This window comes from Sus scrofa, chromosome 9, assembly GCF_000003025.6.
Source record: "Sus scrofa isolate TJ Tabasco breed Duroc chromosome 9, Sscrofa11.1, whole genome shotgun sequence".
NCBI classification, from domain to species: Eukaryota; Metazoa; Chordata; class Mammalia; order Artiodactyla; family Suidae; genus Sus; species Sus scrofa.
Window position 1 is genome coordinate 3,017,045 of NC_010451.4, and position 13,904 is coordinate 3,030,948.

General features: G+C 39.2%; 1 protein-coding gene across 4 annotated transcripts in view; it reads left to right on the forward strand.

The window, feature by feature from the left end:
• Positions 1,448–13,904, forward strand: part of LOC110255361 (interferon-induced very large GTPase 1-like) — a 52,102-nt gene continuing 39,645 nt past the window's right edge. For 2 of the 4 annotated variants that reach the window (XM_021062331.1, XM_021062328.1), the window contains exon 1: positions 1,480–1,742. The gene's annotated coding sequence lies outside the window, so the exon portion shown is untranslated. Of the gene's footprint in view, positions 1,743–13,904 lie in introns of all 4 variants that reach the window. The other 2 variants (XM_021062330.1, XM_021062327.1) reach the window with 2 other exon arrangements.

Consider the following 13,904-nt stretch of genomic DNA (forward strand, 5'->3'; position numbering starts at 1 on the left):
TCTGTGCAAAAAGCATCCAGTGAGAGGCAGAGAAATAGGTAAGGAGAAAGTTCATTGGTGTGGGACCCTCGTGAGAGACACTGGCAGGCAAGCAAGCGAGCACTGCCCTGAGACCTAAGTGGGCTACAGGTTCATAATCAGAGGGAAAGCAGGCAGAAGGGAAAGACCACCTTCTTCCTCCCCGTTTTGTTAATTTTCTGGCTGCACCCACGGCACGTGGGAGTTCCCAGGCCAGGGATCCGACCCAAGCTTCAGCAGCAACCGAAGCCACAAGAGTAACAACACCGGATCCTTAACCCACTGCACCACAGGACAACTCCTCTTCCTCATTCCTGAGCAGATAGCAATCCTCCAAATATCCGTCTATGGCACCAAATACATGAATGAAGCCACTTCACGTGGTACAATGTCTATCCATCTGATGAGCACCACTGAATAACCTTGGTGGATACAACCTACTTGCAGTAGAGGAACCACTCGGCCCAGCCCTGCCTGACCTCCTGACCAGCAATATCTTGAGATATGACATAACTGTTGTTTTAAGCTAGAAAATTTTGGCATAATTTTGACCCAATTTGTCGTAAAGCAATACACAGAGCTAAGCCATTGAAGGATTTTAAGCAGGTCAGATACAAGTTAAATTCACAAGTCTCCTATTGGATGGAACACTGAAAGAGCTGTTTATCTTACCGAAAAGTGTCTGGCCATAGCAGTCGTGCAAGAGATGAATGAATAACCTCCCCTCCCCCAAAACATAATAATCTATTGATGTTCCGACTACCTGGTGTTTGTTGCAAAAACTCCTATATCTCCTGCTTCCTCCCTTACCTCTTCAGAGCAATCTCTTAGAGTTATCTGAGAGGCGGTGTTCCGGGCTTAAGTTTTAGTTTTTTCACCAAATAAAACATAACTGTCAACTTTTAAGTTGTGTGTGTGTGTGTGTGTATGGTTTTTTAGTGACCATAGCTAACTCAAGGGAGAAAAAGATATTTTATGGGAAATGAAAAATAAAACGTTTAATTAGTAGTGGGAGCATACTTCTCTATTTGTCTTTGGGTGAATTAGGAATGAAAACAATAAAGCAGTTCAAACAATTTCTCTGAGGAAAAACTCTAATGCGCCAATATTTCCTTCCCAATTTTTTCCTTTCCTGTTCTGCTATGTTCACTACCTGTTGCTCACCCCATTCCATCTCTGAGAGACACATGCATCATTAGTCTTCTATCTGCATAGTTTCAACACCCAGGAAACACAATACAAATAAATTTAATAAAGAAATAAAGAAGCAAGCAGTATTCCTTTAAATCAGCTGAATTTTTTTAAGGATAAAAACTAAAACAACAGTTCTCGTTGTGGCTTGATCCCTGACCTCGCTCAATGGGTTAAGGGTCCTGTGTTGCCACAAGCTGTCAGTAGGTTGTAGATGCAACTCGGATACAGTGTAGCTGTTGCTGTGGTCTAGGCCAGCAGCTGCAGCTCTGCTTCCACCCCTAATAGGGCAACTTCCACATGCCCCAGGTGCCACCCAAAAAGGAAAAAACAAAACAAAACGAAATAGAAAAGTGAAACCAGTTTTTCAGTTCCTGCTTGGAAGATAAAATCAGACCCTTTTACCACAGTTGGAGCTGAAGTTCTAGGCTGAAGATTTCAGTCGGCAAACTAGCAGACTCGGGGGAAGAACCTAGTCTACTTTCTCTTCTCTGGAGCAAACTAAAGACAGGAGGCTGGCCTCAAGGAGACAGGTACGTGAAGAAAAAGGAGGAAGATGGGGCAGACAGAGAGAGAACAACATGCTCAGAGAGTAAAACAGAAACAGAAAATGATGAAAATAGGCACAGTTAGCGAGAGAGGCAGATTAAGGCAAGCTAAGAACACAAATATAAATCCGGCATTCTCGTTGCTCCAACAAACGGCTCCAAATCTGGGGGAAAGGGAGGACACTATTGAAACAATTAAACAATTTGGAAATTCCCATTATCAAATAAAAATAAATCTAGACTCAGGTTAAAAGAGACTTTCTTTGAAAGGATTATTGCAATGAGGAAAAAGAGACTATCGTAATGGAGAAAATAGCACAAACATAGAGCTGTAAGCATCTGAAAGGCCAGACAGAAAGGAATTTTCTTTTAATGGGAAAGAGGCAACAGAGGAAGAAGGTAGAGGGAGCGGGATACTCAGGGAATGTTTTACTCTTGCGAAGGGCTGCGTGCTGCGCGGATCAGGAGGAGGGTGTGTCCAAGTTCAAGGACTGCAGAAAGGAAAGAAGTTGAACTAATGCTTCGTTTCCAGGAGTTTTCAATTGATCAGGAATTCCCACATCAGGCTCCCCAGCCTGGGGGGTCTGGCAGCAGGAGGAGGAGCCCCCAGAGCATTTGGCTTTGCAGACCAGGGGGCTTGATTGCTGGAGCTCCACAGGACTGGGAGAAACAGAGACTCTGCTCTTGCAGGGTATACGCAAGGGTTCATGCACACTGGGACCCAGGGCAAAAGCAGTGACTTCACAGGAGCCTGGGCCAGGCCCACCTCCTGGTCTTGGAGGGGCTCCTTCAGAGGCAGGGGGAAGCAGTGGCTCACTCTGGGGACAAGGACCCTGGTGATGGAGGTATTGGTAGTAATCAGTTGTGTGAGCTCTCCTGGATGCCAACACTTTGGCACCAAAGACTGAGGCCCACCCAAGAGCCTGTAGGTTCCAGTAGTGGGAATGTCTCAGGCCAAACAAACAACCACACAGGAACAGAACCCCACCTATCAGCAAAGAGGCTGCTTAAAGACGACCTGAGCACACAGCTGCCGCTAGAGGTGCCCCTAGATGGCCCTGCCCACTAGAGGATAGAGAAAAAAAGGAACCCCCCCCACACTGTTGGTGGGAATGCAAACTGGTACAGCCACTGTGGAGCACAGTATGGAGGTCCTTAAGACACTAAAAATAGAACTACAGCACTTCTGTATTTAGCCTACATGTTCCTGAAAGACCTTTCTGGCATTTTATAGCCCTTTCTATTTCTTTATACTTTGAAACTAAATCCTGAAAAAACCCTCAGTTGAACATTCAAGCATAGTGGATGAACCTTCAGATGTATTCATTCAAACATTGAGAAAGAAAGAATGCTTCAGTCGGAAACTAGGAAGCAAAAAGTCTCAAGTCAATTATCTTAATGTTTAGGCCAACAGGAGAAGCAAATTAATTTTTTACACTCTCACTTTTTCTCCACTGAAAATGTCTCCTGAGAATAGTGTTTTTTTCGGAGCTCCTCTCATGGCACAGTGGAAACAAATCGACTAGGAACCATGAGGTTGCAGGTTCGAGCCCTGGCCTTGCTCAGTGGGTTAAGGATCCAGCGTTGCGGTGAGCCATGGTATAGGTTGCAGACGCGGCTCAGATCCCATGTTGCTGTGGCTCTGACTTGACCGATTAGACCCCTAGCCTGGGAAACTCCTTATACCACAGGTGCGGCCCAAAAAAGCAAAAAAAAGAATAGTGTTTTTTTGAAATGTGATTGAAACTTAGCAGCATTAATAAAAGGAAAGTTGGATTGTTTACAAAAACTATAGTTCCGATTGTGGTTCAGCAGGTTATAAAACCAGCTAGGATCCATGAAGATGTGGTATTGATCCCTGGCATTGGTCAGGGGCCAGTGTTGACATAAGCTGTGGTGTAGGTCACAAAATGGCTCCTATCCCGTGGGGCTGTGGCTGTGGTATAGGCTGGCAGCAGCAGCTCTGATTTGACCCATATCCCAGCAACTTCCATATGTCACAGGTGTGGCCATATAATAAAAAAGCAAAAAAAGAATTATAGTTCCTATGCAAAAAACTAGACATCCAATGTCAGATTCTCTGTAAGTGGGGCTAGGAATCCACATTTTTAATATGCCCTTGAGTTTTAATATGTCCATTACTCAAAATAAAGATTGAGAATAACCACTTTGGAATATGAACCCGTATTTTAAACTCTAAAGTGGTTTAAAGCCAAGTCCAGTTCAATCAGTCAGAGGAGTGAACACATTTCAATCTTTAACACATCCATTATTTGCTGCAATTTTCACCTCTGTTGACATAGATCCCTGACCTTTAAATCTATCCCCATAATTTTTTTAAAGGGCAAGTAGTTTATTACTTATTTTTTTATTTTTATTATAGTTGATATACAAAGTTCAGCCAGTTTCTGCTATATAGACCCATTATACATGTGTATACATTCTATTTCTCACATTATCCTCCATCCTCTTCCATCACAAGTGATTGGATATAGTTCCCTGTGCTATACAGCAAGATCTCATTATTTACCCACTTCAAATGTAATAGTTTGCATCTACTAACCTCAAACTCCCAGTCCATCCCACTACCTCCCTCTCCCCCAACAGCAAACGCAAGTCTTTCCTCAGAAAAAGTACATGATCTTTTCTGTTTTGTAGATGGATCATTTGTGCCATATTTTAGACTCCACATATAAGTAATACCATATGATGTCTGTCTTTCTATTATGACTTAAGACTCTCTATTTCCAAACATGTTGCTGCAAATGGCATTGTCTTGTTCTTTTTTAATGGCTGAGGAGTATTCCATTGTATATATGTACCACTTTTTCTTTATTATTCAATGAATTTATTACATTTATAGTTGTACAATAATCATCATAATCCAATTTTATGGGATTTCATCCCACAAACCCAGCGCATCCCCCCACCCCCCAAACTCTCTCCTTTGGAAACCATAAGTTTTTCAAAGTCTGTGAGTCAGTATGTACTGTAAAGAAGTTCACTGTGTCCTTTTTTTCAGAGTCCACATGTAAGTGATAGCAATTGATGTTGGTGTCTCATTGTTTGACTGACTTCACTTAGCATGATAATTTCTAGCTCCATCCATGTTGCTAAAAATGCTGGTATTTCGTTCCTTTTAATGGCTGAGTAATATTCCATTGTGTATATGTTCCACATCTTCTTGATCCACTCCTCTGTCAATGGACATTTAGGTTGTTTCCAGGTCTTGGCTATTGAAAATAGTGTTGCAATGAACATTGAAGCACATAGTTGCTTTGAGTCATGGTTTTCTCTGGATAGATGGCCACGAGTGGGATTGCTGGGTCAAATGGTAGTTCTATGTTTAGTTTTCTGAGGAATCTCCATCCTGTTTCCACAGTGGCTGCACCAATTTACAATCCCACAAACAGTGTACTAGGGTTCCTTTTTCTCCACACCCTCTCCAGCACTTATTGTTTGCAGACTTTGATGATGGCCATTCTGGCTGGTGTAAGGTGGTACCTCATCATGGTTTTGATTTGCATGTCTCTAATCATGAGTGATGGTGAATATCTTTCATGTGTTTTTTGGTCATCCACATGTCTTCTTTGGAGAATTGTCTGTTTAGATCTTCTGCCCATTTTTTTAAAGGTTTTATTTATTTATTTATTTATTTTTAAAGTTTCAATGTTTGTATTTTTTTTTCCCCACTGTACAGCAAGGGGGTCAGGTTATCCTTACATGTATACATTACAATTACATTTTTCCCCCACCCTTTCTTCTGTTGCAACATGAGTATCTAGACATAGTTCTCAATGCTATTCAGCAGGATCTCCTTGTAAATCTATTCTAAGTTGTGTCTGATAAGCCCAAGCTCCGAATCCCTCCCACTCCCTCCCCTCCCATCAGGCAGCCACAAGTCTCTTCTCCAAGTCCATGATTTTCTTTTCTGAGGAGATGTTCATTTGTGATGGATATTAGATTCCAGTTATAAGTGGTCTCATATGGATTTGTCTTTGTCTTTCTGGCTCATTTCACTCAGGATGAGATTCTCTAGTTCCATCCATGTTGCTGCAAATGGCATTATGTCATTCTTTTTTATGGCTGAGAGTATTCCATGTGTATATATACCACCTCTTCCGAATCCAATCATCTGTCGATGGACATTTGGGTTGTTTCCATGTCCTGGCTATTGTGAATAGTGCTGCAATGAACATGCGGGTGCATGTGGCTCTTTTAAGTAGAGTTTTGTCCGGATAGATGCCCAAGAGTGGGATTGCGGGGTCATATGGAAGTTCTATGTATAGACTTCTAAGGTATCTCCAAACTGTTCTCCATAGTGGCTGTACCAGTTTACATTCCCACCAACAGTGCAGGAGGGTTCCCTTTTCTCCACAGCCCCTCCAGCACTTGTTATTTGTGGATTTATTAATGATGGCCATTCTGACTGGTGTGAGGTGGTATCTCATGGTAGTTTTGATTTGCATTTCTCTTAGAATCAGCGATGTTGAGCATTTTTCATGTGTTTGTTGGCCATCTGTATATCTTCTTTGGAGAAATGTCTATTCAGGTCTTTTGCCCATTTTTCCATTGATTGATTGGTTTTTTGCTGTTGGGTTGTATAAGTTGTTTATATATTCTAGAGATTAAGCCCTTGTCAGTTGCATCATTTGAAACTATTTCTCCCATTCTGTAAGTTGTCTTTTTGTTTTCTTTTGGGTTTCCTTTGCTGTGCCAAAGCTTTTCAGTTTGATGAGGTCCCATGGGTTTATTTTTGCTCTAATTTCTATTGCTTTAGGAGACTGACCTGAGAAAATATTCATGATGTTGATGTCAGAGAGTGTTTGCCTATGTTTTCTTCTAGGAGTTTGATGGTGTCCTTGTCGTATGAAGTCTTTCAGCCATTTGGAGTTTATTTTTGTGCATGGTGTGAGGTGTGTTCTAGTTTCATTGCTTTGCATGCAGCTGTCCAGGTTTCCCAGCAATGCTTGCTGAATAGACTTCCTTTTCCCATTTATGTTCTTGCCTCCCTTGTCAAAGATTAATTGACCATAGTGTCAGGGTTTATTTCCGGATTCTCTATTCTGTTCCATTGGTCTGTCTGTCTGTTTTGATACCAGTACCACACTGTTTTGATGACTGTGGCTTTGTAGTATTTCTTGAAGTCTGGGAGAGTTATGCCTCCTGCTTGGTTTTTGTTTCTCAGGATTGCTTTGGCGATTCTGGGTCTTTTGTGTTCCATATAAATGTTTGGATTGTTTGTTCTAGTTCTGTGAAAATGTCATGGGTAATTTGATAGGGATTGCATTGAATCTGTAGATTGCTTTGGGTAGTATGGCCATTTTACAATATTGATTTTCCCAATCCAGGAACATGGAATATCTTTCCATTTCTTTACATCTTCTTTGATTTCTTTGATTAAGTTTATAGTTCTCGCATATAGGTCCTTTACCTCTTGGTCAGGTGTATTCCGAGGTATTTGATTTTGTGAGGTACAATTTTAAAAGGTATCATTTTTTGTATTCCTTTTCTAATGTTTCATTGCTGGTATACAGAAATGCAACTGACTTCTGAATGTTAATCTTATATCCTGCTACTTTGCTGAATTTATTAATCAGTTCAAGAGTTTTGGGGTTGAGTCCTTAGGGTTTTCTATGTATAGTATCATGTCATCTGCATACAGTGACAGTTTGATCTCTTCTCTTCCTATATGGATGCCTTTTATTTCTTTTGTTTGTCTAATTGCTGTGGCTAGGACTTCCAAAACTATGTTGAAGAGCAGTGGTGAGAGTGGGCATCCCTGTCTTGTTCCAGATTTGAGGAGAAGGCTTTCAGTTTTTCCCCATTGAGGATTATATTTGCTGTGGGTTTACCTAAATGGCTTTGATTATATTCAGGAATGTTCCCTCTATACCCACTTTGGCGAGGGTCTTGATCATGAATGGATGTTGACTTTGTCAAATGCTTTTTCTGCGTCTATTGAGATGATCATATGATTTTTGACTTTTCTTTTGTTAATGTGGTGCATGATGCTGATTGATTTGCGTATGTTGAACCATCCTTGTGAACCTGGGATGAACCCAACCTGGTCATGGTGTATAATTTTTTTGGTATGTTGTTGGATTCGGTTGGCTAAGATTTTGTTGAGAATTTTTGCATCTATATTCATCAATGATATTGGCCGATAGTTTTCTTTTTTGGTGGTATCTCTGTCTGGTTTTGGAATGAGGGTGATGGTGGCATCATAGAATGTCTTTGGGAGTATTCCTTCTTCTTCAACTTTTTGAAAGAGTTTAAGGAGGATGAGCACCAATTCCTCTTTATATGTTTGATAAAATTCACCTGTGAAGCCATCTGGTCATGGACTTTTATTTGTAGGGAGTGATTTTATGACCTCTTCAATTTCATTTCTAGTGATCGGTCTGTTCAGTTGGTCTGTTCCTGCTTGATTCAGTTTTGGCAGGCTGTAAGATTCTAGAAAATTGTCCATTTCTTCCAGATTGTCAAACTTGTTGCCATACAGTTGTTCATAGTATTCTCTTATGGTTTTTTGTATTTCTGCTGTATCCGTTGTGATTTCTCCTTTTTCATTTTAATTTTGGTGATTTGGGTTCTTTCTCTCCTCTTTTTAGTGAGTCTGGCCAGGGGTTTGTCAATTTTGTTCACCTTTTCAAAGAACCAGCTCTTGGTTTTATTAATTTTCTCTATTGTTTTTTGAGTCTCTATTTTATTGATTTCTTCTTTGATCTTTATAATTTCCTTCCTTCTGCTGACTTTAGGCCTTTTTTGTTCTTCTTTTTCTAATTCATTTAGGTGGAGGGTTAAGTTGTCCATTTGGGATCTTTCTTCTTTTTTGAGAAAGGCCTGTATTGCTATAAATTTCCCTCTGAGCACTGCTTTCGCAGCATCCCACAGATTTTGAGAGGTTGTGTCTTCATTATCATTTGTTTCAAGGTAGTTTTTAATTTCCTTCTTGATTTCCTCATGACCCATGGTTTTTAGTCGCATGTTGTTAGTCTCCATGTAGTAGGTTTTTTCTCTTTCCTTTTCCCATGGTTGGTTTCTAATTTCATGGCATTGTGGTCAGAGAAGATACTTGAGATAATTTCTATGCTCCTAAATTTATTGAGATTCGCTTTGTGTCCCAATATGTGGTCGATTCTTGAGAATGTTCCATGAGCATTTGAGAAGAATGTGTATTCTGATTTTTTTGGATGTAGTGTCCTGAAGATATCAACTAAGTCTAACTTTTCTATTGTTTCCTTTAGGATCTCTGTTACTTTATGGTTTTCTGTCTAGAGGATCTGTCCATTGATGTGAGGGGGGTATTAAGGTCTCCTACTATGATTGTATTCTCATCAATATCTCCCTTTATGTCTGTTAACATTTGTTGTATGTATCTGGGTGCTCCTATATTTGGGGCATATATGTTGATGATAGTAACATCTTCTCCTTGGATGGATCCCTTAATCATTAAGTAGTGTCCTTCTTTGTCTTTCTTTATGTCTTTTGTTTTAAAGTCTATTTTGTCTGATATGAGCATTGCGACTCCAGCTTTTCTGTCATGTCTATTGGCGTGAAATATTTTTCCCCACGCTTTCACTTTCAATCTATATGTATCTTTTGTCGTAAGGTGAGTTCCTTGTAGGCAGCATATTGAAGGTTTTTGCCTTTTTATCCACTCAGCCACTCTGCGTCTTCTGATTGGGGCGTTCAGTACATTGACATTTAGGTGATAATTGATAGATGATTATTTATTGCCATTTGAACCTCATGTTCCAGTTGATTCTATGGTTCTCCATTCTTCCTTTTTTTTTTTTTTTTTTTTTTTTTGGTTGGATGGTCTCCTGTTATTATCTGCTTGAGTGTATTTTTTTTTCATTCTGCCCATTTTTTGATGGGGTTGTTTGTATTTTTGGTGTGGAGCTGCAGAAGGTGTTTATAAATTTTGGAGAAGAATCCCTGTCAGTCGATTCATTTGCAAAGATTTTCTCCCACTCTGTGGTCTGTCTTTGCGTTTTGTTTAGGGTTTCTTTGCTGTGCAGAAACTTTTCAGTTTAATTAAGTCCCATTTATTTATTTTTGTTTTTACTGTCATTACTCTAAGAGGTGGATGGATCTGAGAAGACGTTGCTGTGGTTTATGTCTAAGAGTGGTTGGCCTATGTTTTCCTCTAAGCGTTTTATAGTATCTGATCTCATATCTAGGTCTTTAACCCATTTTGAGTTATTTTTGTGTATGGTGTTAGGGAGTGTTCTAATTTCCTTCTTTTCCATGTGGCTGTCCAGTTTTCCCAGCACCCCTTATTGAACAGGCTGTCTTTTCTCCATTGTGTATTCTTGCCTCCGCTGTCATAGATTAGTTGACTGTAGGTGCGCAGGTTTAATTCTGGGCTTTCTATCCAGTTCCACTGATCTATGTATCTGTCTTTGTGCCAGTACCATACAGTTTTGATGACTGTTGCTTTGTAGTATAGTCTGAAGTCAGGGAGCCTGATTCCTCCAGCTCCAATTTTCTTTCTCAGGATGTCTTTGGCTAGTCTGGGTCTTTTGTGCTTCCAAACAAACTTTAAAATATGTTCTTCAAGTTCTGTGAAAAATGTCCCTGGTAATTTGATAGGGATGCATTGAATCTGCAGATGGCCTTGGGTAGTGTAGTCATTTTGATAATATTGACTCTTCCAATCCAAGAGCATGGTATATCTTTCCATCTATTTGTGTCGTCTTTGATTTCTTTCATCAGTGTCTTATAGTTTTCAGAGTACAGGTCTTTTGTCTCTTTAGGTAGGTTTACTCCTAGGTATTTTATTCTTTTGGATGTGATGGTAAACAGGATTGGTTCCCTTGTTTCTCTTTCTGCTCTTTGTTAGTATATAGAAATGCAGTCAATTTCTGTGTGTTAATTTTGTATCCTGCAACTTTGCCAAATTCATGGATGAGCTCTAACAGTTTTCTGGTAGAGTCTTTAGGATTCTCTAAGTAGAGTATCACATCATCCGCAAATAGTGATGGTTTTACTTCTTCCTTTCCAACTTGGATTCTTTTTATTTCTTCTACTTCTCTGATTGCTGTGGCTAGGACTTCCAAAACTATGTTGAATAGCAGTGCGAGGGTGGACATCCTTGCCTTGTTCTTGATCTCAGCAGGAATTCTTTCAGCTTTCACCGTTAAGAATGATGTCAGGTGCAGGTTTGTCATATATGGCCTTTATCATGTTGAGGTAGGTTCCTGCTATGCCTACTTTCTAAAGGATTTTTATCAGAAATGGGTGTTGGATTTTGTCAAAGGCTTTTTCCGTGTCTATTGAGAGGATCATATGGTTTTTATTCTTGTTTGTTAATGTGGTGTATCACACTGATGGATTTGTGGATATTGAAGAATCCTTGCATCCCAGGGATAAATCCCACTTGATCATGATGTATAATCCTTTTAATGTATTGTTGGATGTGGTTTGCTAGTATTTTGCTGAGAATTTTTGCATCTATGTTCATCAGTGAAATTGGCCTATAATTTTCTTTTTTTGTGGTATCTTTGGTTTTGGTATCAGGGTGATGGTGGCCTCATAGAATGAGTTTGGGTGTGTCCCTTTCTCTGCATTTTTTGGAATAGTTTCAGAAGGATAGGTGTTAGCTCTTCTCTAAATGTTTCATAGAATTGCCTGTGAAGCCATCTGGTCCTGGACTTTTGTTTGTTGGAAGTTTTTCAATCACAGTTTCAATTTCAGTACTTATGATTGGTCCGTTCATCTTTTCTATTTCATCTTGTTTAGTCTTGGAAGATTGTACTTTTCTACGAATTTGTCCTTTTCTTCTAGATTTTCCGTTTTATTGACGTTTAGGTGCAAATAGTAGTTTCTTATGCTCCTTTGAATTTCTGTGATGTCCATTGTTACTTCTGCTTTTTCATTTCTAATTTTATTGATTTGAGTCCTCTCTCTTTATTTTCATGATAAGTCTGGCTAAGGGTTTATCATCAATTTTCTTGATCTTTTCAAAGAACCAGCTTTTCGTTTCATTGATCTTTTCGTGGTTTTCTTTGTTTCTATTTCATTGATTTCTGCTCTGATCTTTATGATGTCTTTCCTTCTACTAACTTTAGGTCTTGTCTGTTCTTCTCTCTCTAACTGCTTTAGATGTAAGGTTATCTTGCTTATTTGAGCTTTTTCTTATTTCCTGAGGTGGGCTTGTATTGCTATAATCTTTCCTCTTAGAACAGCTTTTGCTGCATCCCATAGGTTTTGGAGAGTTGTGTCTTTGTTATCATTAGCATGTAGGTATTTTTAAATTTCCTCTTTGATTTCTTCAGTGATCCATTGCTTGTTTAGTAGCATGTTGTTTAGTCTCCACGTGTTGTGTTTTTTGCAGTTTTTTTCTTGTTGTTGATTTCCAGTCGTATAGCATTGTCAGAAGAGATGTTTGATAGGATAGCAATGGTCTTAAATTACTGAGGTTGGATTTGTAGCCCAGGATGTGATTGATCTTATAAATGTTCCATGTGCACTTGAGAAGAATGTGTATTCTGATGCTTTTGGATGGAATGTCCTATAAATATCTATTACGTCCACCTGCTCTAATGCTTCATTCAGGGCCTGTGTTTCCTTATTGATTTTCTGTCTGGATGATCTGTCCTTTGCTGGGAGTGGGGTGTTAAAGTCCCCCACGATGACTGTGTTACTGTCGATTTGTCCTTTTAAGGTTGTTAGCAGTTGCCTTATACATTGTGGTGATCTATGTTGGGTGTGTAGATATTTAAAATTGTTATAATATCTTCTTCTTGGATTGATCCTTAGATCATTAGGTAGTGACCTTCCTTGTCTCTTAAAATATTCTTCATTTTAAATTCTATTTTGTCTGTAATGAGTATTGCTACTCCACCTTTCTTTTGATTACCATTTTGCATGGAGTATTTTCTTCCATCCTCTCACTTTCAATGTATATGTGTCCCTACAAGTGAAGTGGGTCTCCTGAAGACAGCTTATATATGGGTCTTGTTTTTTTATCCATTCAGCCAGTCTTGTCTTTTGGTTGGGGCGTTAGGTCCATTAACATTTAAGGCAATCGTTGATATGTACGTTCTTGTTGCCATTTTATTAATTGCTTTAGATTTATTTTTGTTGTTCTTTTTTCTTTCCTTCTCCTCTTGTTCTCTCCTCTTGTGGTTTGATGACTATCTTTAGTGTTGTATTTCAGCTGATTTTTCTTCTTGGTTTGTGTATCAATTGTGGATTTTTGATTTGCAGTTACTCTGAAGTTTTGATATGAGTCTCTCTCTATATATATATGAAATTGTTTTAAGTTATTGGTCTCTTAACTGTAAGTGCATCTCCAGTGTCCTGCATTGGTACTCTCCTCTTCTCATGATTCTGATTTTGGTGGCATGATTGTGCATGAATAATTTTGTAGCTTTACTTGTGAACCTCGTCATTTGTGGTATTTTTGTTTCTGGTTGTGGCCTTTTCTTTTCTGTCTAGAGAAGTTCCTTTAGTATTTGTTGTAAGGCTGGTTTAGTGTTGCTGAATTCTCTCAACTTTTGCTTATCTGTGAAGGTTCTGATTTCTCCTTCACATCTGAATGACAGCCTTGCTGAGTAAAGTAATCTTGGTTGGAGGATTTTCCCTTTCATCACATTAAGTATATCATGCCACTCCCTTCTGGCCTGCAGAGTTTCTGCTGAAATATCTGCGATAACCTTATCGGATTCCCTTGTATGTTGTTTGTTTCTTTTCCCTAGCTGCTTTCAAGGTTTTCTCTGTCTTTAATTTTGGTCAGTTTGATTAATATGTGTCTTGGGGTGTTTCTCCTTGGGTTTATGTTATATGGTACTTGTTGTGCTTCCTGGATTTGAGTGAGTGGTTCCTTTCCCATGTTAGGGAAGTTTTGGCTATTATCTCTTGGAATATTTTTTCTGTCCCTTTTCTCTCTCTTCTCTCCTGGCACCCCTATAATACAGATGTTGATGTGTTTAACGTTGTCCTAGAATTCTCTCAGACCCTCTTCATTTCTTTTCAATCTTTTTTCTCTTTTCTGTTCCTCATCAGTGATTTCCACTCATCTTTCCTCCACCTCGCTTATTCATTCTTCTGCTTCCTGTTCTGCTCTTGGATTTTTTATTTCAGTTATTCTATTTTGCATCTGTTCTTAAGTTTTATATCTTGCATCTCTTTGCT